This window comes from Canis lupus, chromosome 1, assembly GCF_003254725.2.
Source record: "Canis lupus dingo isolate Sandy chromosome 1, ASM325472v2, whole genome shotgun sequence".
Classification (NCBI taxonomy): Eukaryota; Metazoa; Chordata; class Mammalia; order Carnivora; family Canidae; genus Canis; species Canis lupus.
Genome location: NC_064243.1, coordinates 69,869,590 through 69,897,223, shown reverse-complemented (window position 1 = coordinate 69,897,223; position 27,634 = coordinate 69,869,590). Strand labels below are relative to the sequence as shown.

General features: G+C 39.5%; 1 protein-coding gene and 1 non-coding gene across 4 annotated transcripts in view; both read left to right on the top strand.

Moving 5' to 3' along the window:
- Positions 1 to 27,634, top strand: part of LOC112644574 (protein FAM240B-like) — a 265,942-nt gene that overhangs the window by 99,603 nt on the left and 138,705 nt on the right. The gene's annotated exons all lie outside the window — the stretch shown is intronic.
- On the top strand, positions 4,514 to 4,616 carry LOC112645700 (U6 spliceosomal RNA). Its single transcript, XR_003127202.3, has one exon. It is a non-coding gene; the product is annotated as a U6 spliceosomal RNA (small nuclear RNA).

The window sequence follows — 27,634 nt, the reverse complement described above, 5'->3', positions numbered from 1 at the left end:
CCAAAGAAGACATCCAGATGGCTAACAGATGCATGAAAAGATGTTCAATGTCACTTATCATCAGAGAAATACAAATCAAAACTACAATGAGATATCACCTCACACCTGTCAGAATGGCTAAAATTAGCAACAGAAGAAACAACAGGTGTTAGCAAGGATGTAGAGAAAGGGGAACTCTTGCACTGTTGGTGGGAATGCAAACTGGTGCAGCCACTCTGGAAACAGTATGGAGGTTCCTTAAAAAGTTAAAAATAGAACTACCCTATAATCCAGCATTTGCACTACTAGGTATTTACTCAAAGGATACATAAATACTGATTCCAAGGGTTACATGCACCCCAATGTTTATGGCAGCACTGTCAACAATAGCCAAACTGTGAAGAGACCCCAAATGTCCATCAACTGATGAATGGACAAAATAAGATGTGGTGTATACACATACACACACACACACTGGAATATTACTCAGCCATCAAAAGAATGAAATATTGGCATTTGCAGTGACATAGATAGAGCTAGAGTGTATTATGCTAAGTGAAATAAGTCACTCAGAGAAAGACAAATACCATACTGTCCCACTCATATGTGGAATAAAAGAAAAAAACAGGTGAACAGGAAGAAGGAAATGAGCATAAGGAGAGAGAGAAACAAGCCCATAAGTGACTCTTAATGATAGAGAACAAACTGAAAGTTGATGGAAGGAGGTGAGTGGGAGATAGGCCAAATGGGTGATGGGTATTAAGGAGGGTATTTGTTGTGATGAGTATTAGATATTGTATCTAAGTGATGAATCACTGAATTCTACTCCAGAGACCAATATTGCCCTGTTATCTAACAAAATTTAAATTAAAATTTTTTATAGTGTTTCTTCCCACTTTTGGACTCCAAATGATTACAAATTCTTTACATATTCAGAATAGGTTTTCTATAGCCATGGTGGGTAACAGAACAAACTAGAGTGAGAATGACAGAATAATACTAAAGTTACTTTCTGGGGAATTTTTCCATGGTAGCAAACCATGGCATAAAGATTGAGGACCCCCCATATCAAAGTGACAGGATGATAAAGAAGTGGAAGGAAACTTCCCCCTCTCCAGAAACAGTTCTTAGTCTCTAAGCAATTGCATGTTGATCTCATTATACTAAGTTTGTTCTTATAAACTAGATTTAAGCCCCCATAAATCATCTTTTTGTTTATACTTTTGAAGCACCAAGAAGTCAGGCTGGTACTTACCCAGTGATAAATGTCTGGTAAGGACAGTGTCTCCATCACCACAGCTCCTCTCTGGCCAGCTTCCTGTGCTTATGGGCCCCTCAAATTCAGCTTTCAGAGCTACTTAGAGCTTGTTGTTGTTATTACAAGACATAAATCCTCCTACACACACTGAATGATCACATTATAGCAATATGTGGCAATCCTCTTTTTTGCTTTCAGTGAACTAAGAAATTTAATTCTCAAAAAAAAAAAAAAAAAAAAAAAAGCCATGCTTTGCAGTCCCAGACTTCTTCATATTAACCCTTTCAGCATTAGTGGAAAGAAAGCTGCACAGATGTTTCCAACTCAGTGTGCCAGTGTTCCATGCCTCTTCTGCAGCTTTTCCATTCAGTCCATAATTTCAACAGTAAGCTTGTTAAATGAGCCCTTTAAAATACATGATAATAAATCATTTTAAATGATTTAAACTGTAAGTACTAGAAACAAGCATTTGATAATGGACATATAAGAATTTCCCCTCAAATGATCATTAGAATTTCCCTATAACCATTTCTGGTTTTCTCAGAGCATCAGTTTTCTCTGAAAAGCAAGGAAAAGTTAAAGAACAGTAATAAATACCTGAACAAGGTAGTGTTCAGGATGTTTTTCTTGATGCTTTTTATGTACACAGTGTGACCTTATGTGAAAACATACACCTTAGGAGGAATTGATAATATGCAGTTCAGCGAAAATTATTCTTAAGCTGACAAAGTTATGACTCAACCATAAAACCATTAATTTCAAGAAATACAAAAGCAGACTTTTTTAATGTCAGGAGACAGTTTATAAGTAAGAATCACAGTGGGAATTAATGCTTAATAATAATGATAATGATAGTGACAGTAATTTTAAAAACCATGAAAATAACACAAAACACCTCTCCCATTTCCCAACTGCCCCAACAGTTTTAAGTGCTTTCAGAATTAAATGGAATATGATATCACTGAAGTAAGATGAAGAATCTCTGGAAAGATTTCTTTGTTAAAGGAGCTTTGGAAAACATAAAATGAAGGTAGATAATAAAGTTTGGGGGAAATAAGTACACATTGTCATCCATATTGTGCTCCAGTTGGAGTTTTGACAGTCGATATGAAAGGAAATGAGCTGTGGTCAAGGGAAGAGGAGGTGAGGGTTACAGGGAACATGGTGCTGAGGAGAACACTCGGCAGAGGTGATGAAAGGCAGATTTGTAGATACAAAAAAAGGAAAAAATGGGGAGATAGGAGATGCCAGGCTGAGGGACATTTTTGGTCACTGAAACCTTTGGCTCAGTGGGGCCGAGGCTGGACAGGGATGGTGGTGGCAAGGGGACAGGTGTCAGAAGGTTTCACTCTGTGACCTCAGGACACAGAGGCGCCTCTCTCTCATCACCTCCTCAGACAGGAGCTCACAGGGTTATCTAAGCACGCTCTGATCTTACAGCAGGAGTGTTACACATTTCATTCTTGCTTTGATCCAAGAGATTAGTGTGCTCTTCACCACATTCTCTATGAAGAGAGTGGGGACAGACAGGATTTAGAGGAAACCCAGGGGACCTGCCTATGCTTAGAGGCAGAGAGCATTCTAGTTTTGCACCCAAGATAAAGTGAAACAAGATAGCCAGGACAGGAACCAACTCCCAGCCTGTGTCTGTACAAGGACATTCTCTACAGTGGAGGCAGAGCCTGGGGAGGGGGGGGACAACTCATGGGCCCAGGGCTTTTTAGGGTTTTGTGTGTTACCAGACAGTCTTGATCATCATGTGATACCTCCTCTCAGACTTTTCATCAACCAGTGAGTCAACACACATCAAATAACCACAGTGTGTTCTCAGTGCTAAGTGTTCTATCATATTAAAATGCTTTATAGGGGCACCTGGGTAGCTCAGTCAGTTAAGTATTTGACTCTTGCTTTTTGCTCAGGTTGTGATCTTATGGGTTGTGGGACTGAGCCCCAAGTTTGGCTCCCAGCTCAATGGGGAGTTTGCTTGAAGATTCTCTCCTGCTGCCCCTCCCCCTACTTGCATTCTCTCTCTCTCTCTCTTTCCCTCTCTCCCTCTCTCTTTGAAGTAGATGGATAAATCTTAAAAAAATAAAAGGCCTTATAACATAGGCCACATCTATTTCTACTTTCTATGGCTTTACCCAGAGAATCTTTATATCACTTCAAGGGTGCCATTATAATATAAGTTGCCTCTAAAAATGCAGCAGTTAATGTCATATGGAGCAAAATGAAATGAGAAGAGAAAGCAATGGTTTGGCATCAAAACTAGATGCCAAATATGGTCCAACTCCAGCTGAGAGATCTTAGGCCAGCTGCTTGACCTCTGAATGTTTTCTTTTCATCTATAAAATTAGGATACTGTTGTTGATGATTTTGATTCCTAGCTGTTGGTGTTATGAATAACAAAGTGTTATGGGTAATAACAAAGGGTAATGTGTCATTTGTTCTTGCTGTAACTCAGGGTTGGAGTCCTTGGTCCCATGAAAGCCTAGATCTATCTCTGGCCCACTGCAGGGCTTCCTGGAGGTAAGCCTGGCAAGCTTTCTGTGCAGAAACACAGAAAGTGTTCTGGAAGCAGACGCTTTCCTTGCAGGTCCAAGGAAAGCCATCTCCAGACCCCACTAGTAGCCCTGATGGATGATAGAGACTTCTCTGCAGATGTTGTGGGGCAGGGCCAGTCTTACTGTCTTGCAGGCTTATGCAAAATAAGTTCTATTTATATTAATTTTTAGAAATTACAAATTTCTGCAGAGCTTTGAGTCTAGATTCAATAGTTTTGAAATCTTGATAAATAAAATTAAAGGAAAACACATGACTTAAAGACTACCAGGCCTTTTCTTCTTTTATGAAAGGTAAAGTCTGAATTATAATTTTTCTGTTTGAGGAAAGGTAAAAAAATACCTCTTTTACTATTAGTTTAGTTTTCCAAAGATGAAGCCAAGATCCAACTCTGTAATGGAGTTCAAGACAACATAGAACTACAATAATGCCAAAATGATCTTTACTGTGGATAGAATTGCATTTCTCCATTTCTTCATTCATTCACTTTTTTATTTAACTAGGATGCACTGAGCTACTGTGTGCCTAACACTCCTCTATGGCCTGAGTGCTGCCCTCATGGAGCTCACTCAAAGTCAACTACTCATGCTGGGTACTGTGCAGTTGAGGGGTTGTGTGACAGGGGATGGGCTTGGTCTTGGAAAGCTTCCCTGAAAAAGTAACTTGAAACTAACATCTGCAGGATGAGTTAGCCTTTATAGTCAAAAGAGGGTGAGTACTCACTTCAGGGGCACAGACTAAACCTGGAACAATATAGAGAAGATCAGCATAGTCCCTGTATGAGAGTGACATGCAAACTAGTGACACCTTCTGCATTTTTTACATGACAACACAAATGTATTTAATGCTATTCAACTGTACACTTAAAATGGTTAAAATGCCACATTCTATGTTGTGTCTATTTTACCATAATAAAATAAAGGGGCGAGTGGTGTTGAGAAGGTCCTGCTGCAGGCAGAGAGAATGACAAGCAGAGATATGTAGTGGGGATACCTGGGTGGCTCAGTGGTTTAGCACCTGCCTTCAGCCCAGGGCGTGATCCTGGAGACCCAGGATTGAGTCCCACATCAGGATCCCTGCATGGAGTCTGCTTTTCCCTCTGCCTGTGTCTCTGCCTCTCTCTTTCTCTGTGTCTCTCATGAATAAGTAAATAAAATCTTTAAAAAAAAATTTTAAAAAATGTGTAGTGGGAAGAGGGAGTGTAAATGAGATCAAAGCCAGTAGGACTGGTTTGTCAAGATTTAGGGGGTGGTATGTGGCTCAAGATGAAACTGGGGTTGCAGGCAGAGGCCACATCAAAGCTGGATATTGATCTGTGTCCTGAAACCAATGGGAGATTGTGGAAGACTTTACTTTCATCAGGGCAGTGATGTATTTGTGCTTTAAAAAAATCACCCTTGACTAGGGTGGAGAGCAGGTGGAGGAGCAGCAGATGAGGCTGACCAGTTTCAAAAGTGTCAGAGTTCTTCAGGAGGGAGATGGGTGCCACTTGAACTAGGGCATTAGGGATGGAGACAAGTGGATAGATTTGAGATTTGGGGAGCAAATGGCTGAACTTGATGGATTCCTCAGGGTCAAGGGAAGAGATCCCAGAGGGTTTTGCATGTTTTTTGATGGATAGTGGTGTCAATTATGCACATAGAGAAGGAGTTTGGAGAAGTGTATCATGGTTCTGTTTTGTACGTGCTGAGTTTGTTGGTCTCTAGAGGTTTGCAGCTTCCAGTGTAGGGGCTTCTCCATATAGGTGTTGACTCAGGGTTCATGAGGTCCACCCTAATTTCTGTCAGAGTCTCTCATGTTACTACTTGGCTCATAGCACAGTGCTGTTTCCTGGCATATTTGTTAAATGCCACATAGTAGACATGTGAAGCATCAGGACTACTCCCAAGAGAAAACAGACGGAACCCCCAGACTGCCTCATGTAGTAGGTGGTCTGCTCAGTTGGGCCGCTGACAAAAACAATTTCTTCTTCTAATGGCTGCTCTCAAAGAAGGCAATTGGCTTTGTGACAGAGTCTTGATTAAACCATATGTGGTGTGGGTGGCAGATAAAATTGGGTTGAGTATACACAGCTGGGATGCCATCTGTGTGTCCAGCTCTGCGCCTTTAGATCCAAGGAGGGACCATCATGAGTGCTTCTGAAACATCAGTATATCAAGCAGATGCTGGGTGATCAATAACTGAATTTAAATGTAATGTCAGGTCATAGGCTTGAGTCCGTGGAACAACTGCTTTTTCATTTAATGATTTTGGAAAATAAAAAACATACACATTGGAGATAGAGCTACCCCAGGGAGAAGTAACATTTTATTTTTGAGCTCTCTTTCCTGCCTCTGGCCTCTCCATAATCCTGGAACTGTCCAAGAGTCATTCTTTTTTTTTTTTTTTTTTTTTCCTAAGAGTCATTCTGAAGTAATTCCATTCTTTTTTCATGCCCCACTTATGAAAGATATGTAAGGCTTCAATTGAACAATCAAGTGTCGAGAAATCAATGTTTTTAAAGGCTCTGGCTTTAGGACATACCATCTAGGCAATCAAGCATGTAATAAATGTCTACAATTAGTCACACATGCCTGAAGAAGTAAATACTGGCCAGTTTGAAGGGTAAATTTGAATTATACTCACAGACTAAATTCTCTCCTAGTGTACAAAGATGTACAGACCAAATTCTGGGGTAAGGTCAGAAATTGATGCTCTGGAAGTGACTGGTCATAACTGATTTAAAAGTAGATTAAAGGTATGAGATAAGGGATGCCTGGGTAGCTCAGCAGTTGAGCATCTGCCTTTGGCCCAGGGCATGATCGCAGGGTCCTGGGATCAAATCCCACATTGGGCTCCCTGCATGGAGCCTGCTTCTTCCTCTGCCCCCCACTGTGCTCTCTCTCGTTATCTCTCTCCCTTGAAAAAAAATAATAAAATCTTTAAAAAAAGGTATGAAATAAACCCTCAAATTTGATGGTAAATATGTACTGAGAGAAACTTGTTAAATCTTGGTTGACACATGTCAATTAAGATGACCTTGATATGTCCTTGAGAAAATACAATATGATGTAAATAAAGGTTACATATAAAAAATAAATATTATAAGCATGTCTAATGAAACATTCTACCATGAAACAGAAAGGTGATTGTACACCTGGAGTTTAGGAAAAAGGGTCAAAAGGTAAGAATACAAGGGATTTTGCCCCTGTACCAATCCCACAGTCACCAAGCACAATTCTCTTATTTAATTTGTCTCTGAATATTGGCTTTGCTGTAGGTGGAAGAGGTGCCAAAAACCTGGTACAATGATTCTCAATCACCCAATCAAAACATTCCTTATTGTAAATTGCTACATTGTTAGTCAGATTTATATAAACTCTTTGGTAAATTTAATTGGTGCTAGTCAGTTCCATAACCTTTATTTTATTATTTGTTTTTGTTTTTTGTTTTTATTGAAGTTTGATTTGCCAACACCCAGTGCTAGTTCCGTAACCTTTAAACTGATCTTCCTCATGAGCCTACAATCTGTGGGGTGGCAGGACATTTCAGACTTGCCAGTTAATAATATTTTGGTTTAAAAAGAACATTTTTAATTAGATTTATTTAAAGTCCCATTCCAGGGGCGCCTGGGTGACTCAGTTGGTTAAGCATCTGACTCCTGATTTTGGCTCAGGTCAGGATCTCAGGGGCTTGAGATCAAGCCTTGTGTTGGGCTCCACACTCAGTGGGGAATCTGCTTGATATCCTCTTTCTCTCTGCTCCTCTTCCCCTCCCCACCATGCTCTCACAGGCTTTGTCTCTCTTTCTCTCTCTTTCAAATAAATACATAAATATTAAAAACAAAACAAAGTCCCATTCCAAATGGGACTTTTGCCTTAGACAAACCTCAGTTTTCACAATGTAGCTATCCTGCTTTACCTCTTCTACAACCTTGTGTCACAAAGTATGAAGCTTGTTGTATAATAAAGAATTTGCCTGGCCTTTGTCCCTGGTTCCTGGCAGAGCATGGAAGCTCTGTGTTATGACTCTTCCAGACCTCGCCTATGTATCTTTTCACTTGTTTGACCATGATTTGAGTCTTTGATAATAAAATTGTCTCTTTAAATACAGTGACTTCCTGAATTCTGTGAATTGATGTAGTGAATTAATGAAATAAAGGTGGAGAGGTGAGCAGGAGAACCTCCTGGACTAATAGTCATTTGGTCAGAAGTGCAGGTGGCCTGGAGATCCATGAATTTGTGGCTGGCATCGTAAGTGGGGACAATCTTGTTGGGGACCAAGCCCTTTAACCTGTGGAGTCTGATGCTAACTCCAGGTATTTATATCAGACTTGAATTGAATTAAGATACATAAAAACTGTGCTCATGGCAGGGGCAAAGACATATCTACACTGCCCAGGTGTCCTCTGGATTTTTTCTGAGCCACATTGCCCAGGTAAACTCAGTTTCTCTTCTTCTCTTTCTTTTTTTAAAAATATATTTTATTTATTTATTCATAAGAGACACACACACACATGCACACACACAGAGACAGAGACACAGGGAGAGGGAGAAGCAGGCTCCCTATGGGGAGCCCAATGTGGGACTGGATCACAGGACCCCAGGATCACACCCTGAGTGGAAGGCAGATGCTCAACTGCTGAGCCATCCAGGCATCCCAGTTTCTCTTATTTTCATTTCATTTCATGTCTTTTGTCTCTAGAGGCACATATGTCTTGGGAGAGACTCATAAATATATAAGTTGACATTTTTGGTTATTGTTATTTTATTGGAACAGCTTATAACTTTTTAAGTAATTAAAAAGTCAAAATTTCTTTGGAAGTCTGAAAATCATATTTTCTTTTTTTTAAATAATAATTTTTTTATTTTTTTATAAATTTATTTTTTATTGGTGTTCAATTTGCCAACATACAGAATAACACCCAATGCTCATCCCGTCAAGTGCCCCCCCCAGTGCCCGCCAACCAGTCACCCCCACCCCCTGCCCTCCTCCCCTTCCACCACCCCTAGTTCGTTTCCCAGAGTTAGGAGTCTCTCATGTTCTGTCTCCCTTTCTGATATTTCCTACCCATGAAAATCATATTTTCAACAACTGATGTCTGTGCATCCAATATATGGGCTGTTATCTAGAATGATGTTGAACCCAAGGGATGCCAATGCCCTTCTCTGAAAAATTAATTCTAAGATCAAGCATTAAAGGGGACATAAGTTATTACTTGTGAGTACAGAAGCTCTGCTGCCTTAAGAAATAAACTTCTCCCAACTTGTCATTCAGAGGAGGCACCCCCACCACTACTCATCTTAGCCTGTTACACAAAATTCCTTGGGAATGTGGCATCTGCTGAGGGCTCTTCTGCCCAACTCTGAAGTATCTTTTCTCTTTGGGAGCAGTAGATGTTTCTCTGGCAGCAGGTGCCATCCTCCATCTCAGCACCGGTACAGATTTCTCAACCCTGGTTGCAGGTTAGAATCACCAGGGAAGATAAATTAATTTCAGCTACATATAATAATATGGATTAATCTCAAATGCGATATTGAGCAAAGTAAGCTCTCTTTGAGGTGCAAAGGTAAATGGGATGGACTCCTTAATTTCTCTTTCTTCAGTCTCCTTGTTAGTGTATACAAATGCAACTGTTTTCTGTGCATTGATTTTATACCCTAGCACTTTGCTGAATTTCTCCATGATTTCTATCAATTTTGGGGTGGAATCTTTAGGGTTTTCTACAGAGAGTATCATGTCATCTATGAAGAGTAAGAGTTTAAGTTCTTCTTTGCCAATTTGGATGCCTTTATTTTATTTTTATTGTCTGATTACTGAGGCTAGGACTTCTAGTACTCTGTTGACTAACATGGTGAGAGTGGACATCCCTGTTGTATTCCTGATCTTAGGGGAAAGACTCTCAGTTATTCCCTACTGATGATGATGTTAGCTGTGGGTCTTTCATACATAGCTTTTATGATATTGAGTTATGTTTCCTCTATCCCTAATTTGATGAGAGGTGTTTTTTTTTAATCAAGAAATGATGCTGTATTTTATCAAATGCCTTTTCTGCATCAGTTGAGAGGATCAAATGGTTCTTGTTCTTTCTTTTATTAATGTAGGGTATCACACTGATTGATTTCTGGATATTGAATCACACTTGCAACCCAAGAATAAATCAAACTTGGTTATGGAGAATAATTCTTGTAATGTACTGTTGGATCGAATTGGCTAATATCTTGGTAAGAATTTTGGCATCCATGTTCATCAGGGATATTGGTCTATAATTCTCCTTTTCTGTATATTTTTTAAATGGAGTTCAATTTGCGAACATATAATATACCCAGTGCTCATCCCATCAAGTGCCCTCTGCAATGCCAGTGACCCAGTTATCCCATCCCCCCGCCAACCTCCCTTTCCACTATCCCTTGTTCTTTCCCAGAGTTAGGAGTTTCTCATGTTCTGTCAGCCTCTCTGATTTTTCCCACTCATTTTCTCTCATTTCCCCTTAAATCCCTTTCACTATTTTTCATAATGCCTGAATGAATGAAATCATATAATGTTTGTCCTTCTCTGATTGACTTACTTCACTCAGCATAATACCCTCCAGTTCTATCCACGTTGAAGCAAATGGTGGGTATTCGTCATTTCTAATGGCTAAGTAATATTCCATTGTATATATAGACCACATCTTCTTTATCCATTCATCTGTCGATGGGTACCAAGGCTCCTTCCACAGTTTGGTTATTGTGGACAATGCTGCTATAAACATTGGGGTACAGGTGTCTCAGTTTTTCACTGCATCTGTCTCTTTGGGGTAATCCCCAGAAGTGCAATTGCTGGAACATAGAGTAGCTCTATTTTTAACTCTTTGAGGAACCTCCACACAGTTTTCCCGAGTGGCTGTACCAGTTCACATTCCCACCAACAATGCAAGAGGGTTCCTCTTTCTCCACATCCTCTGCAACATTTGTTGTTTCCTGTCTTGTTAATTTTCACCATTCTCCCTGGTATGAGGTGGTATCTCATTGTGGTTTTCATTTGTTTTTCCCAGATGGCAAGTGATGTGGAACACTTTCTCACATGCTTGTTGGCCATGTCTATGTCTTCTCTGAAATGTCTGGTCATGTCTTCTGCCCATTTCATGATTGGATTGTTTGTTTCTTTGCTGTTGAATTTAATAACTTCTTTATAGATCTTGGATACCAGCCCTTTATCTGATAGGTCATTTGCAAATATCTACTCCCATTCTGTAGGTTGTCTTTTAGTTTTGTTGACTGTTTCTTTTGCTGTGCAGAAGCTTTTTATCTTGATTAAGTCCCAATAGTTCATTTTTGCTTTTGTTTCCCTTGCCTTCATAGATGTATCTTGCAAGAAGTTGCTGTGGCCGAGTTCAAAATGGGTGTTGCCTGTTTTCTCCACTAGGATTTTGATGGATTCTTCTCTCACATTTATTTATTTATTTATTTATTTATTTATTTATTTAATATTTTATTTATTTATTCATGAGAGACGAGAGAGAGGCAGAGGGAGAAGCAGGCTCCATGCGGGGAGCCCGACGCGGGACTCTATCCCGGGTCTCCAGGGTCACGCCCTGGGCTGAAGGCAGGTGCTAAACCCCTGAGCCACCCGGACCGCCCTTGTCTCACATTTAGATCTCTCATCCATTTTGAATATCTTTGTGTATGGTGTAAGAGAATGGTCTAGTTTCATTCTTCTGCAAGTGGCTGTCCAATTTTGTTAGCAACATTTATTGAAGAGACTGTCCTTTTTCCAGTAGATAGTCTTTTCTGCTTTGTCGAATAAAAGTTGACCATAGAGTTGAGGGGTCATTTCTGGATTCTCTATTCTGTTCCATTGATCTATGGGTCTGTTTTTGTGCTAGTACCACACTGTCTTGATGATCACAGCTTTGTAGTACAACTTGAAATCTGACATTGTGATGCCCCGGCTCTGGTTATCTTTTTCAATATTCCCCTGGCCATTCGGGGTCTTTCTGATTCCACACAAATCTTATGATGATTTGTTCCAACTCTCTGAAGAAAGCCCATGGTATTTTGATAGGAATTGCATTGAATGTGTAAATTGCCCTGGGTAGCATAGACATGTTCACAACATTAATTCTTCCAATCCATGAGCATGGATATTTTTCAATCTCTTTGTGTAAACCTCAATTTCTTTGAGAAGTGTTCTGTAGTTTTTTTTTTTTTAAGATTTATTTATTTAATCATGAGATACATACAGAGAGAGATTGAGAGGCAGAGACACAGGCAGAGAGAGAAGCAGGCTCCATGCAGGGAGCCCGACGTGGGACTCGATACCGGGTCTCCAGGATCAGGCCCTGGGCTGAAGGCGGCACTAAACCGCTGAGCCACCCGGGCTGCCCCTGTTCTGTAGTTTTTAGGGTATAGATGCTTTACCCCTTTGGTTAGGTTTATTACTAGGTACCTCTTATGGTTTCGGTGCAACTGTAAATGGAATTCACTCCTTAATTTCTCTTTCTTCAGTCTCACTGTAGAGAAATGACACTGAATTCTGGGCATTGATTTTGTTACCTGCCATATTGCCAAATTGCTGTATGAGTTTTGGCAATCTTGGGGTGTTCTATATACAGTACCATGTCATCTGCAAAGAGGGAAAGTTTAATTTCTACTTTGCCAATTTGAATGCCTTTTATTTCTTTTTTTGTCTGATTGCCGAGGCTAGGACTTCTAGTAATATGTTGAATAGCAGTGGTGAGAGCAGACATCCCTGTCATGTTCCTGTTAGGGGAAAGGCTCTCAGTTTTTCCCCATTGGGAATGGTATTACCTGTGGGCTTTTCATAGATGGCTTTTTAGATGCTGAGGAATGTCCCCTCTATCCCTACACTCTGAAGGGTTTGGATCAGGAATGGATGCTATATTTTATCAAATACTTTTTTTGCATCTATTGAGAGGATCATATGGTTCTTGTGTTTTCCCTTGTTGATGTGATCTATCACGTTGATTGTTTATGAGTGTTAAACCAGCCTTGCATCCCGGGGATAAATCCCACTTGGTCATGGTGAATAATCTTCTTAATGTACTGTTGGATCCTATTGGCTAGTATCTTGTTGAGAGTTTTTGCATCCGTGTTCATCAGGAATATTGGTCTATAATTCTCCATTTTGGTGGGGTCTTTGTCTGGTTTGGAATTAAGGTGATGCTGGCCTCATAGAATTAGTTTGGAAGTATTTCATCCCTTTCTATCTTTTGGAACAGCTTTAGTAGAATAGTTATGATTTCTTCTTTAAACATTTGATAGAGGGAGAAGAAATGTGTGGGAAATATCAGAAAGGGAGACAGAACGTAAAGACTGCTAACTCTGGGAAACGAACTAGGGGTGGTGGAAGGGGAGAAGGGCGGGGGGTGGGAGTGAATGGGTGACGGGCACTGGGGGTTATTCTGTATGTTAGTAAATTGAACACCAATAAAAAATAAATTAAAAAAAAGGAAGACAAATGTCAAGGAAATAAATATTATACATTGCTAATTTAAAAAAAAAAATAAACATTTGATAGAATTCCCCTGGGAAGCCATTTGGCCCTGGAGTTTTGTTCTTGGGAGGTTTTTGATGACTGCTTCAATTTCCTCCCTGGTTATCAGCCTGTTCAGGTTTTCTATTTCTTCCTGTTTCTGTTTTGGTAATTTGTGGCTTTCCAGAAATGCATCCATTTCTTCTATATTGCCCAATTTGTTGGCATATAGCTGCTCATAATATGTTTTTAAAATCGTTTCTATTTCCTTGATATTGGTGGTGATCTCTCCTTTTTCACTCGTGGTTTTATTAATTTAAGTCTTTTCTCTTTTGTTTTTAATAAGACTGGCTAATGATTTATCTATTTTATGAATTCTTTCAAAGAACAAACTCCTGGATTTGTTGATCTCTTCCACAGTTCTTCTGGTCTCCATTTCATTAGTTCTGCTCGAATCTTTATTAACTCTCTTCTTCTGCTGGGTGTAGGTTTTATTTGTTGTTCTTTCTCCAGTTCCTTTAGGTGAAAGGTTAGCTTGTGTATTTGAGTTTTTTTCCATTTTTTTTCGGGATGCTTGTATTGCGATGTATTGCCCTCTCAGGACCACTTTTGTTGTATCTCAAAGATTCTGAACTGTTATATCTTCATTTTCATTAGTTTCCTTGAATCTTTTTAATTCTCTAATTTCCTGGTTGATCCTTTTATCTTTTAGCAGGATGGTCTTTAACCTCCACGTGTTTGAGTTTCTTCCAAATTTCTTCTTATGATTGAGTTCTAGTTTCAAAGCATTATAGTCTGAAAATATGCAGGGACAATCTCAGTCTTTTGGTATTGGTTGAGACCTGATTTGTGACCCAGTATGTGGTCTCTTCTGGAGAAAGTTCCATGTGCACTTGAGAAGAATGTGTATTCAGTTGCATCCAGATGCAAAGTTTTGTATATATCTGTGAAATTGATCTGGTCCAGTGAATCATTTAAGGCCCTTGTTTCTTTGGAGATGTTGTGATTAGGAGATCTGTCATTTGCAGAAAGTGCCATGTTGAAGTCTCCTACTATTAGTGTATGATTATCTAAGTATGTCTTAACTTTGGTTATTATTGATTGATTATACTTGGTAGCTCCCACATAGGGGAAAAAATATTCATGATTGTTATGTCCTCTTGTTGGACAGATCTTTTAAGTATTATATAGTGTCCCTCTTCATCTCTTACTACAGTCTTTGGGATAAACTTTATTTGATATGAGGATGGCTACCCCAGCTTTCTTTTGAGTACCATTTAAATGGTAAATTGTTCTCCAACCTTTCATTTTCAGGCCGTAGGTGTCCTTAGGTCTAAAATGAGTCTCTTGTAGACAGCAAATTGATGGGTCTTGCTTCTTTATCCAGGCTGAAACCTGCATCTTTTGATGGGATCATGAAGCCCATTCATATTCAGAGTTACCATTGAAAGATATGAATTTAGTGTGATCATAATACCTATTCAGTCCCTGTTTTTGTGGGTTATTTCTTTGGGCTTCCTCTTTCTTTACAGGATCCCCATTAATATTTCTTGCAGAGGTTGTTTGATGGTCACATATTCTTTCAGTTTCTGCCTATCCTGGAAGCTCTTTATATCTCCTTCTATTCTGAATGAGAGTCTTGCTGGATAGAGTATTCTTGGCTGAATGTTCTTTTCATTTAGGACCCTGAACATATCCTGCCAGCCCTTTCTGGCCTGAAGAGGTTTGCTGTTAATCTAATATTTATCCCCATATAAGTTAGGGATACCTTGTCTCTTGCTGCTTTAAGGATTTTTTTCTTTATCTTTGGAATTTGCAAGGTTCACTATTAAATGTCGAGGTGTTGAGTGGTTTTTATTGATTGGGAGGGGGAACTTCTCTATCTCCTGGATCTGAATGCCTGTTTCCCTCCCCAAATTAGGGAAGTTCTCAACTATGATTTGTTTCGATATGCTTTCTGGCCCTCTGTCCCTCTCGGCACTCTCTGGAACCCCAATTAAACATAAATTTTTCCTTCTGAGGCTATCATTTATTTACCTTAACCTTTCATCATGGTCTTTTCATTGTTTTTCTCTTTTTTCCTCAGCTTCCTTCCTTGCCATCAACTTGCCTTCTATGCCACTCAATCTTTCTTCTACCTCATTAACCCTTGTCATTCAGACCTTCAGTTTGGATTGCATCTCCTTTAATTGATTTTTAATTTTGGCCTGATTAGATCTAAATTCTGTAGTCATGAAGTCTCTTGAATCCTTTATGTTTTTTTTTCCAGAGCCACCAGTAGCTTTATAATTGTGTTTCTGAATTTGCTTTGTGACATTTAAATGTAATCCAAATTCTGTAACTCTGGGAGAGAGTAGTATTTCTGATTCTTTCTTTTGGGGTGAGTTCTTCCTTCTAGTCATTTTGCTCAGTGCAGAGTGGGTGTATAGCATGCTGTATCAAAAATATCAACGACAACGTAAGTAAATGTCACCCTAGATGATTCTGCAGAAGCCAGAGACCCAAAATTAAAAACAAAGATAAGAAAGAAATAAAACAAAAGGACCACTAAAGTGAAAAACAAATTTTAAAACAAAGTACTAAAAAATAAAGCCACGAATCCCAAAGAAGAAGAGAAAAAAAAAAAGAAAGAAAAGAAAAAAGAAGAAAAAGAAAGGAGAAGAAAAATGGGGAGAGGGGACTGTCAGTGGCGGTGAGAAAGTTGTAGTGGAGGGAGAATGTAGTCTACTTGAGGGCTTCTAGAGGGTGATCCTCTTGTTTCTGATTATATTCAGTTCTGTATGTTAGCGGATGCTCAGTCCCAAATTTATATAAATCAGAAATACTTGTAGAGGCTTCAGTATTGACCACCAAAATACAAATAAGGTAAAAGAGGGGGGCAGAATGGGAATGAGGAATCTCAGAGAATGAGCCAGCTCGGTATACCACTTGGTTCTGGGTGTATGCTCTTCATGTTTTAGAAAGCATTAACTTTTGCCATTGTAGAACAAAATGAGGCAGAGAAAATTAAAAACAAAAAAAATCTTGTATATCTCTCAAAATTGACTATGTTGAAGGGAATCTAGAAGTGGAAAATATATCTAGGACCTGTAATTGTAAAAATATGAAAGTCAAAAAGGAAGAATCTTAAAAATGAAGAGGTGATAAAATATTGTAGTTAAGGTGGGAAAGGAGAAAAAAATTGGAAATTTACAGTCTGATATAAAAACGAGTTGTACTGGAAAAAGGATGAAAAAAAAATAGGAGGGATACCCTCTGGTTCTATGTACTGTAAATCCCTTTACTTCCCCTGGAGCTTTCCAGGGCTGCTTGGTCAAGAACTTGGTATTCCCCTGTTCTTCCAGCTGCTCTTCTGGGGGAGGGTGTGTTGTGCTGATTCTCAGGTGTGTACCTGGGGGAGCTGCCCCGCCCCTGCCGTGTACCGGGCTCAGTGAGAGCTGTTTACCCGTGAGCCCATACTGTCCCAGGCACACTGTGACACAAGGAGGAACAACAATACAGGCAGCGGCGAGGTGCCCAGGTATGGAGTCAGCTTCCCGCTAGTAACTACCACAGTCTCCCAGTCCGCACTGGCCTAGATGCTCTGGGTGAGGTATGGGTTCACTGATCTGCACAGATTGGGGGCGCCTGGCGGCAGGAAAGTCCTCACTTTCCAGTGCCCTCCTTGCCTCCGCCCGTCCCAGGGGGAGTGCAGGATCACCAGCTGTGTCTTCTCAGCGCCCTGGGATCTGAGGCCAGTGCTGCTGAAATCACGCTCCAGGGCCGCATGTCCTGCTTTCAAGAAGCAGGGTGCAGACCCCTCCGCCTGGAGCCTCTGCCTGACCAACCGGCTTCTCCCGGATGCGCCACCGGGCGCCCGCTCCAGCCCTTTACCAAGATCGGCTGCAGTGTGTGGTGTGCTTTACTCCAGGGTGCGCTTCCTCTATTAGTGAATCTGGGAGACTGGAGGCTCCACTGCTTCTCCTGTGATTCTGTTCGATTTCCCTGCTGAGCACTTTCCATCCAGGAAGAATCCAGTGCATATTTTTTAAAGTTCCTGCTTCTCCGGGGCTAGGCTTTCCTGTCCCAGAGGCTCTCACCACCTGGCTTTAGCCGGGCTCCTCGCGGGGCCCCTCCCCCATTAGATTATTTTTTATTTTTTTCCAGCTTTCCTACCTTGTTAGAAGTGAAAACCCCTCTGTCTGTAGCATTCCAGCTGTTCTCTCTTTAAATATCAGGATGAATTCTTAGTTTTTCGGGATGGTTTGAAAGTAATCTAGGTAAGTTGGTGGGGGGCCAGGTGAGTTGAGGACCCCTACTCCTTCGCCATCTTCTCCAAGACCTATAATTCTCCTTTTTGGTGGGGTCTTTGTCTGGTTTGGGGCACAACATAATGTTGGCTCCATAGAATAAGTTTGGGAGTTTTCCTTCCTTCTATTTCTATTTTTTGAAACAGTTTAAGAAGAATAGATGATATTTTTTCTTTAAATGATTGGTAGAATTCTGCTATGAGCCCATCCAGCTCAGGACTCTCATATTGGGAGATTTTTGATTAGTGCTTCAATTTTTTTTTTTTTTTTTTTTTTTTTTGCTGGTATGGAACTGTTCAGGTTTTCTTTTTCTTCCTGTTTCAGTTTTTGTACTTTATATGTTTCTAGGAATGCATCCATTTCTTCCAGATTGCCTAATTTGTTGGCATATAATTGCTCATAATATTCTATTATAATTGTTTTTATTTCTTCAATGTTAGCTGTATCTTTCCTCTCTCATTCATGATTTTATTTATTTGGGTCCTTTTCTTTTTTTCTTTTTTTTTTTGATAAGTTTGACTATGGGTTTATTGATCTTATTAATTTTTTCAAAGAACTAGCCCCTAGTTTTGCTGATTTATTTTCTTTTGCTAGGTTTAGGCTTTATTTGCTGTTCTTTCTCCAGCTCCTTTAGGTATAAGGTTAGATTGTGGTTTTGAGTTTTGTATTTTGAGACAGACCTGTATTACTATATATTTTGCTGCATCCCAAAGGTTCTGAACTGTCATGTTTTCATTTTCATTGCTTCTATGAATTTTTAATTCTTCTTTAACTTTGTGGTTTACTCATTCATTCTTTTTGTAGGATACTCTTTAACCCCCATATATTTGTGATCCTTCCAAATTTTTTCTTGTAATTGACTTCAAGTTTTAAATCATTGTAGTCTGAAAATATGCAGAGAATATTCTCAGTCCTTTGGTATCAGTTGAGACCTGAGTTGGGACCCAGTATGTGATCTATTCTAGAGAATGTTCCTTGTGCACTTGAGAAGAACATATATTCTGTTGCTTTAGGAAGGAATGCTCTGAATATATCTGTAAAGTCCATCTGGTCCAGTGTGTCATTAACTTCCCTTGTTTTCTTGTTCCCTTGTTTTCTTGTTTCTCTTTTCTTTGATTATCTATTGCTGTAGTGTGGTGTTAAAGTCCTCTAGTATTACTGTATTATTATCAATATGTTTCTTAAATATAATAATTGATAACAATATTATCAATTATTTTATATATTTGGTTGCTCCCAAGTTAGAGGCATAAATACTTACAAATTGTTAGTTTTCCTTGTTGGATAGATCCTTTTATTATGACATAATGTCCTTCATCTCTTACTATAGTCTTTGGTTTAAAATGTGATTTGTCTGATATCACAATGGCTACTTCAGCTTTCTTTGAGGTCCAATAGCATGATAAATAATTTTACACTCCTCATTTTCAATCTGCAGGTGTCTGGGTCTAATGAGACTCTGGTAGACGGTATGTTGATGGGTCTTTTTTTTTTTTCAATCCAATATGATACCCTGTGTGTTTTGATTGGTGCGTTAATCCATTTACATTCAGAGTAATTATTGAAAGATATGAACTTTGTGCCATTATATTACCCTGTAAAGTTATAGTTTCTGTATATTGTCTCTGTTCCTTTCTGGTCTTCATTACTTTTGAGCTCTCTTCGTGCTCAAAGAATCCCTTTTAATACATTTTGCACAGCTGGTTTAGTGTTCGCAAATTTCTTTAGTTTTGGTTTGTCCTAGAAACTCCTTATCTCTTCTTCCATTCTTTTTTAAGATTTTTTATTTATTTATGACAGACACAGAGAGAGAGAGAGAGAGAGAGGTAGGCAGAAACACAGACAGAGGGAGAAGTAAGCTCCGTGCAGGGAGCCTGACGTGGGACTCGATCCCCGGTCTCTAGGATCACGCCCCTGGCCGAAAGCAGTGCTAAACCGCTGGGCCACTGGGGCTGCCCTCTTCTTCCATTCTTAATGATAGTTTTACTAGATAAAGTATTCTTGGCTACTTATTTTTCCCATTTAGCACAATGAATATATCATGCCAGTCCTTTGTAGCCTGCCAGGTCTCTGTGGACAGGTCTTCTGCCAACCTTATGTGTCTACTCTTGTAGGTTAAGGATCTCTTATACCTAGTGGCTTTAAGGATTTTCTCTTTATCTTTAAATTTTGCAAGCTTCACTATGATATGTCAATGTATTGATTATTTTTATTGATTTTGAGGGGTGTTCTTTGTGCCTCTTAAACTTGAATGTCTGTTTCCTGCCCCATATTAGGGAATTTTACAGCTATAAGTTGTTCAAATAAACCTTCTGCACCTCTCTTTCTATCTCTCTCTCTCTCACTCTCTCTTTCTTTATCTTCTGGGACCTCTATTAACCAGATAGTGTTTCATTTTATGGAGTCACTGAAATCTTGAAGTCTCCCTTCATCACCTGATAGTTGTCTTTCTCTTTTCTTTTCAACTTCTTTATTCTTCATCATTTGTCTTCTATATCACTCTTCCGTGTCATTTATCCTGTTAGAGCCTCCATTTTAGACTGCATCTCAGTAATAGCATTTTTAATTTCAACCTGATTAGATTTTAGTTCTTTTCTTTCTACAGTAAGTGGTTCAATAGTGTCTTCTATGCTTTTCTCAAGCGAAGGTAGTATCTCAAGCGAAGGTAGTATCTCAAATTCTAATTTAGACTTCTTAGTTATATGCATATTGATTAAATCCCTGGCAATGAGTGCTATGTCTTGATATTTCTATTGTGGAGTATTTCACCATCTCATCATCATGTCCAGAAAAGAATAGGTGAAAAGAGAGAAAAGAGAACACAAAAAAACAGTAACAGAAAAAAAAAGTTAAAAAAAAAGACAGAAGGAAAAATAAAGAAAACAAGATCAGAAAAAAATCAAGTCAGAAACGAAACAGAGTAAAACAAAATACTAGATCCTGCTGTATTTTGCTCTGATTGTTAAAAGAAACTAGATCTCAAAATAGGAAAAATGAAAAACTTCTATATATATATATATACAAAAATAAAGTTAAAATAAAATAAAATACAATGAATGGAAATCAAGATTAAAATATATATAATGTATATATAAAAGTAAGAACAAAAATAATTAAAAAAATAAGAAAATAGCTGAAATAAACAACCTGAAAGATTAAAGAATAAAAAAAGAAACAAAAAGCCCCATAGATGCCATATACTGTTTCCCCCAAGACCTGACGTTTGCAGTTCTCTATGATTGGTAAACTTGGTGTAGCAAGTTGTTCCTCTTGGTTTTGTCATGAAGGGGTCTGCTGGTCTAATTCTCAAGTGCCTTTGCACTCTTGAAGAAATGCTTCCCTTACCAGGGGTCCTGGCTCAGTGTAAGCAGCTCTGGATTGCACTATGTGGCACTGTTTTGCTCCCTGTAGGCATCCAGCACTGATAGGGGGATGAAAATGGTTGTGCCCTGATCTCAAATTCTGTGCCTCCCACTCTTCAGTGGTCCCCTACAGAAAAGCAGTCAATCACTCATGTCTCCCTAGTTTCCAACCAAACTCTGTGTTCAGAGTTTTATGAACAAACATTTTTATCTCAGATGCATGACTGAGTTTCAAGTCTCCAAGTTTTATGGACTCCTGTGGCACAGACCAATGCTGTTCCTCCCTGGGGGAGAGAGAGGGGGTTTCCTGGCATTTCTGCCTTCTGCTGGACCTCTGCCCCAAGAGTGGTCCCTTGACTGTTGCAGTGGTTCAGAGTTTATGGCAACACTAAGCAGAAAGCCAGTGTCTAGATTTGCTGTTTTCAGCCAGCTTCCCTTCCAATGCCTGGGAACTCTATCGCACTCAGGCATCCCTGCTTTTTTAACAATCAGACCGAAATACAGTAGGATCTAGTATTTTGTTTTACTCTTTTGTTTCTGACTTGATTTTTCTCTGTTTTTGTTTTGTTTATTTTTCCTTCTGTTTTTTTAAAATTATTTTTTCTGTTATTGTTATTGGTTCTGTTATTGTTCTTCTCCTCTCCATTTAAGATGTCCAGCAGCAAAAGTTCCAATTTTTTTATTTTTTAAAATTTATTCATGAGAGACACAGAGGGAGAGAGAGAGAGAGGCAGAGACACAGGCAGAGGGAGAAGCAGGCCCCATGCAGGGAGCCCGATGTGGGACTCGATCCCGGGTCTCCAGGATCACGCCCTGGGCTGCAGACAGTGCTAAACCACTGCGCCACCGGGGCTGCCCCGCAAAAGTTCCAATTTTGTTTTCCACTGCTTACAATACTTTGTAGTAGCTTCCTTAAGCGGGCTCCTTCCCCACGAGGTATCCTTCAATATACTGCCCCTGATTCAAGTCTCTGCACATCCTACCTTCAAAAAAGTGGTTGCTTTTCTATTGGTAGAATTGAAGCATTTTTTTCCCTCAGATCTCTAATTGATTTTGCAGGTATTCAGAATGATTTCATAATTATCTAGCTGAGTTCCAAGGACCAGATGAATTTAGGGTCTCCTATTCCACTATCTTAACTCTTTGGGGTTTGTTTGCTTTTAACTCAAAATAATTTTCATGCCAAGTGGCCTATCTTGGGATGACCTGCCCTTGTCTCCTACAAATCCAAATACTGTGCAACTGACAAAGAAATGATGTAGATCTGTAAATTATCATTTTTTACATGTCTGGAATATTGTTGAGTGGAAAAACAGCTTACAAAAATTATTTGTGACAAGAGCCCACTTTTGGAAAACTATTGATCTTTTTCAGTTTACATGAATAGGGGAGATGATTGATAGTTTTCAAAATATTAGCAGTGTTTAGGGATGCCTGGGTGACTCAGCGGTTGAGCACCTGCCTTCAGCTCTGGTCCTGATCCCAGGATCCAGGATCGAGTCCCACATCAAGCTCCTTGCATGGAGCCTGCTTCTCTCTCTTCCTGTGTATCTGCTTCTCTCTGTCTGTGTCTCTCATGAATAAATAAATAAAAACTTAAAAAAATATATTAGCAGTGTTTATTGTTGGGTGATGGACTTTGAGTAATTTTTGTAAGCTTTCTTGCTTTCCTGAATTTCTTATCATAAACATATATATTTTTGTAATTGGAGAAATTGCAATTATTCACTATTTTCAAAGAAAACTCATTGTTTTCTAAACTAATATAAGATTCCTGGTGTGAGAGTATTCTACTGTTTTCCTTTAGAATCTGTACATTTTTCAAAGAGCATGTTGGCGAGCAGAGGCTGAGGGGATTGGCTGGAGCTCCTCTTTGTTCTTCTTCTCTTGCCCATGGTCATCTGGGGAGGCCTGGCTCTGTGCCTCCTTTGCACTTTAGCTATGCTTTAGTGCTCATGGTGCTGGGGGTGGTGGCCCAGCACTGAAAGTAATCCTCCAATTTACCCAATAGTCTTTGGGTATTGTCCATCTCATTTGATGATTAGGACAGTAAATCTTTCTAACCAGTGTCTTTCTCCCCCTCCCTTCTCCTCTCCATTTAAGATGTCCAGTAGCAAATCCTCTAAGTGCCATTGTGTCTCCTAGCTGGGCACAACCATTTCAGCTTGTCTGTACCGTACAGTGCATGGGCTTGGGCACTGCACTGAAAGTCAAAAGTTCTTCACAATTTCACCTTTGAATTACTTTGTAAAAAGGGACACGTTCTGTTCTAATTTCTTCCTTCATTAATGCTGAATCATTTGCCCGATAGACAAAAGGACCTTTTATTGCTGCTCATTGCCAGACATAAATAAAGCTGTGGTTTCAATTCAGTAAAGCCTTCTGAGCAGCTGAACTCACCTCTAAATTGGAGCAATTCAAGATTTTGTTATTTTTCAGTCTATATCTCAGGCAAAATTGTTAAAGGAAAAGTGCTAAATAATTTTAAAATAAAAGGCTGGAATTTTAAAGGTGTTGACCTTGAGACAGGGCATAAGACAGATTTGCTGTGTTTTTCATCACTTTGACCACACTGTTATTTGTACTTCCACTCACCTTGGACCGAGTAGAAGATCACATTGGTATATTTTCCAAATCAGGCTGTTTGGATAATCACAGTTTTAACAAAGACAATCCCTAATATCTGTAGAGTGCATTCTCCACATGGCTGCCAGGGTTGTTTTACTCAGTTACTAAGACAAGTTCTTAGCAAGTTACTGCCCTGCTTAAAACGTTTGATGAGTCTCCATTGCCTTTGTGCTAAAGTCCAAGCTCCTTAGCTAACATTTCAAGAGCCTCCCGTTTAACCTCAACCTACCTCTCCTTTCCCTCCCTCCACTCCTCCTGCTGACACTACAGTTGATTCCTTCTTCGAGGCCTGATCTCACCCCTTCTGTGAGACCTTTACACCTCCCTGAGGTGGGACCATTTATAGCACCTCACATGCTTTTCTTATGGCCTTACCACCCTGACTCAGTTTCCCTCCCTTTACCAAAGTATAATTGACCAATAAAAATTACATATATTTAAAATACAATGTGTTTTGATACATACATATTTTGTGAAATGGTTACTACAATCAAGGTAATTAACATTTCCATCACCTCACATAAACCACATGTATCTGTGTTAACATTTAAAGTTTATACTCTCTTAGCAAATTCCAAGTATACGATACAGTGTTATTAACTACAGTGGTAGCCAGAGGCTGTGAGGTGGGTGAAATAGTGAGATATTGGTCAAAAAGTGTAAAATTTCAGTTGTGCAGGATGACTAAGTTCTGGAGATTTAATGTACAGCCTGGTGACTGGCTCAGTTTTGTCTTTTCCACTAGAACCTGTGTCCTTTAGGAAAGCTGTTCCCAAATCTACCTAAGTATCAGGATCTCCTGAGAAGCATGATTAAAATACAAAAATTCCTGAGCCCCAAACCAAACCAATAGAATTCGAATCTCTGGGATTGAAGTCTAGGGATCCATAAATTTAAAAAAGTTTTCTGGGTGATTCTGACCAGCAGGCAGACTTAGTGACTACTGCCCCATACAAGTCATTCATTTTCTGTGAGCCCAGTCCAGTGAAAGCAAGGGATGGGATGAGGCAGAGAGTTGTGACACATGAGGTCTTGCTTTGTACCAGGTCCTGGTCTATTGGCTTTCACATCTGCTCATTTAATCCCAACCACCTTGAGAAACAGAGGATGGTATGCCCATTACTATAGATGAGAAAACCATAGCTCAGGGAATCTGGCCCTGTTCTGAGTTCCCAGCAGTAACAGATACAGCTTTGATGTCTCTTTAGGCTCATATTCTTTTTACTTAACCCACGTTAATTAAACATTAGTTAAAATAAATTAACATTTAGGAGTGCCTGGGTAGCTCAGTTGGTTACACATCTGCCTTCTGCTCAGGTCATGATCTCAGGGTCCTGGGATCAAGCTCCACCTTGGACTCCCTGCTCAGCGGGGAGTATGTGTCTCCCTTTTCCTTTGCCCCTTCCCTCACTAGTGCATCCGTGCTCTCTATCTCAAATAAATAAATAAATAAAATCTTAAATAAAACAAATGAACATTTATATTTTTAGAATCTCCATGCCTTGCTACCCTACATTTGATCAACCTGCATGACCTATCCACTCTATCTGCTCAACCCTGTTCTTTGCCATGTAGACTTTGGAAACATCTTAATTCACCTCCTGCCACCTCTCCTATTGTCCCAATTGCAAACAAATGATCATTTAAATTTTCAAAACTGCCAAAGCCACTGCTTATGGTAACTTTCGCCACATATAAGCTTTTTATGTTTACATATTTACATATTTTAAAGATGTCTACTTTTTCCTCAATAGCTTTAAGGTTTTCAGACTTGATAATATGTGTTTAATCAAGCCCTCCCTACCCTCCAGACTCCTAATGCAAAGGATGATCCAGGAATTAGGTTTTGCAATGTATAAATGGTTTATACACATTGATATAAAAAGTCAAACCTTAGAAAAAAACACGCAGTCAGTTTAGCTAAGTAATTCACAGACAAGAAAATTAAGCTAATAAACAAACACATGAAAAGAAAGCCCAATCACTAAGAATCAAAGAAACCAAGTTATGTCATCTCTTAGATTAGAAAAAAAAAAGAAGAACAGCTATGATGCTATGGTGCTTATTCCTGCAGTGATATGGGGAGAAGGGATGAACTCTTTATTAACTGCTTGTTCATGGGCAGCCCGGGTGACTCAGCGGTTTAGCGCCACCTTCAGCCCAGGGTGTGATCCTGGAGACCTGGGATCCAGTCCCAAGTCGGGTTCCCTGCATGGCGCCTGGTTCTCCCTCTGCCTGTGTCTCTGCCTCTCTCTCTCTCTCTGTGTGTGTCTCTCATAAATAAATAAATAAATAAATAAATAAATAAATAAATAAACCTTTAAAAAATAAACAACAACAAAAAAATAACTGCTTGGGATCCCTGGGTGGCGCAGCGGTTTGGCGCCTGCCTTTAGCCCAGGGCGCGATCCTGGAGACCCAGGATCGAATCCCACGTCAGGCTCCCGGTGCATGGAGCCTGCTTCTCCCTCTGCCTATGTCTCTGCCTCTCTCTCTCTCTCTCTCTGTGACTATCAGAAATAAATAAAAATTAAAAAAAAAAATAACTGCTTGTTCAAATGGGAATTTTACCAGCCTTTCTGAAAGCATTCTAGTAGCACTTAAAAAGTAGGGACTGCATTATTGTTTGTTCTTATTTCCAATTTTTGGGAATCTATTTTCTAGTACAGAACTAATAGAATGAATGAATAAATAAATAAATAAATAAATAAATAAATAAATACTCTTTGAATAAGAAAGTTGCCACAGTGTTTGAGTGACCAAAACCTGAAAATTATGTGACTGTCCATCTCTAAAAAAATTGTTGGCTTTATTATGGAACAACCACATCAGGGTATACTGTGATCCCATTAAAAACATGAATTAGAGTTAGATTGGCCTAGCATTTATATGAAGAAAGGTTGAGTGAGGAAAGCAAGATGTAGAAGAGTGTCATATGATCTTATTTTGTAAAATATTACCACACAAACATATTCATACAAAGCCTTTTAGATGTAGAGTGTGTGCGAGTATGCATGCATATTTATGTTTGCATCAATGTGTAAGTGTGGGTGTGAATGTGTGCGTCTGTACACTGCTATGTGAACATGGAGAAAATATAGGAGGACTCACACCAGGTTATTAACATGTGTTATGGGCCACAGGGTTAATAAAAACTGTAATAAAAGCATGCCAACATATATGATATAATGATTTATGAAATTATATTGTGTGTGTATGTGTATCACAAAATTTGCAAAAATTAAAAATGCAAATCTAATCAGTTAATTCTTCTGCCTTAAAATCTGTGTTAGTGGCTTTCTGTTCTCCTGTGGATCAATCCAGAATCTTTAGCCTGGGCTTTAGAGGCCCCTGTCCCCTTTCTACCCCCTATAAAACAGCTCCCTCAGACACACATTTCCCAGTTTTTTACTTCCTTGTAGATCCTTAGTCACCCTCTGCTCTGCAGTTCTCACGCTCTTCTTTGACTTTTCACATGTGTTATTCCCCTCTGTCATCATTTGATGACTTTTCTTTTCTTGGATGGACTCTTTCTCATTTTTATAGGGCTCAGCTTAAACACCAGTTTTGCAGGGACTTTCCCCAACTGCTCTATATTGTTAGGTAACCTGATCTGTATTTCCATGGTTCTTTGTCCTTACTAAAACTGTATTTTATTACTAGCTTCTTTTCCCAAACTTTGATCAGATTTTCCCAGCTGTAGATTACTGCTTACATGTTGTATCTAAATTGAATAAGAACCTGTAGCAGGGGTCTGGATCTCATAACTGTGGGGATGTGGAATCCCCTCTCCAACCCTCTGGCTACCTCATGTTTCTCTTAGCTGTGAGAAGCCCTTTTAGTTTTCCAAGGGAAGCAGTTTATGCTACCACTGGGTGTTAGTGAGAGATGGATGCCTTTCCCAGAACTGCCTCAGTTATCTCCCCTGGGTCTCTCTGGCTATCTGCATTCCTTTGTGCTCAGGGCTTCCCTCTCCGTTCTTGTCCCCCAGAGAGGAAACTGTGGGCAGAAGAACCCTAGTTACCATGACTGTTAGAACCTGCCCAGCCTGTGGTCATGCTCAAGAACTGAGAAGAGGCTACACTGAGGATGGCTAAATTCCA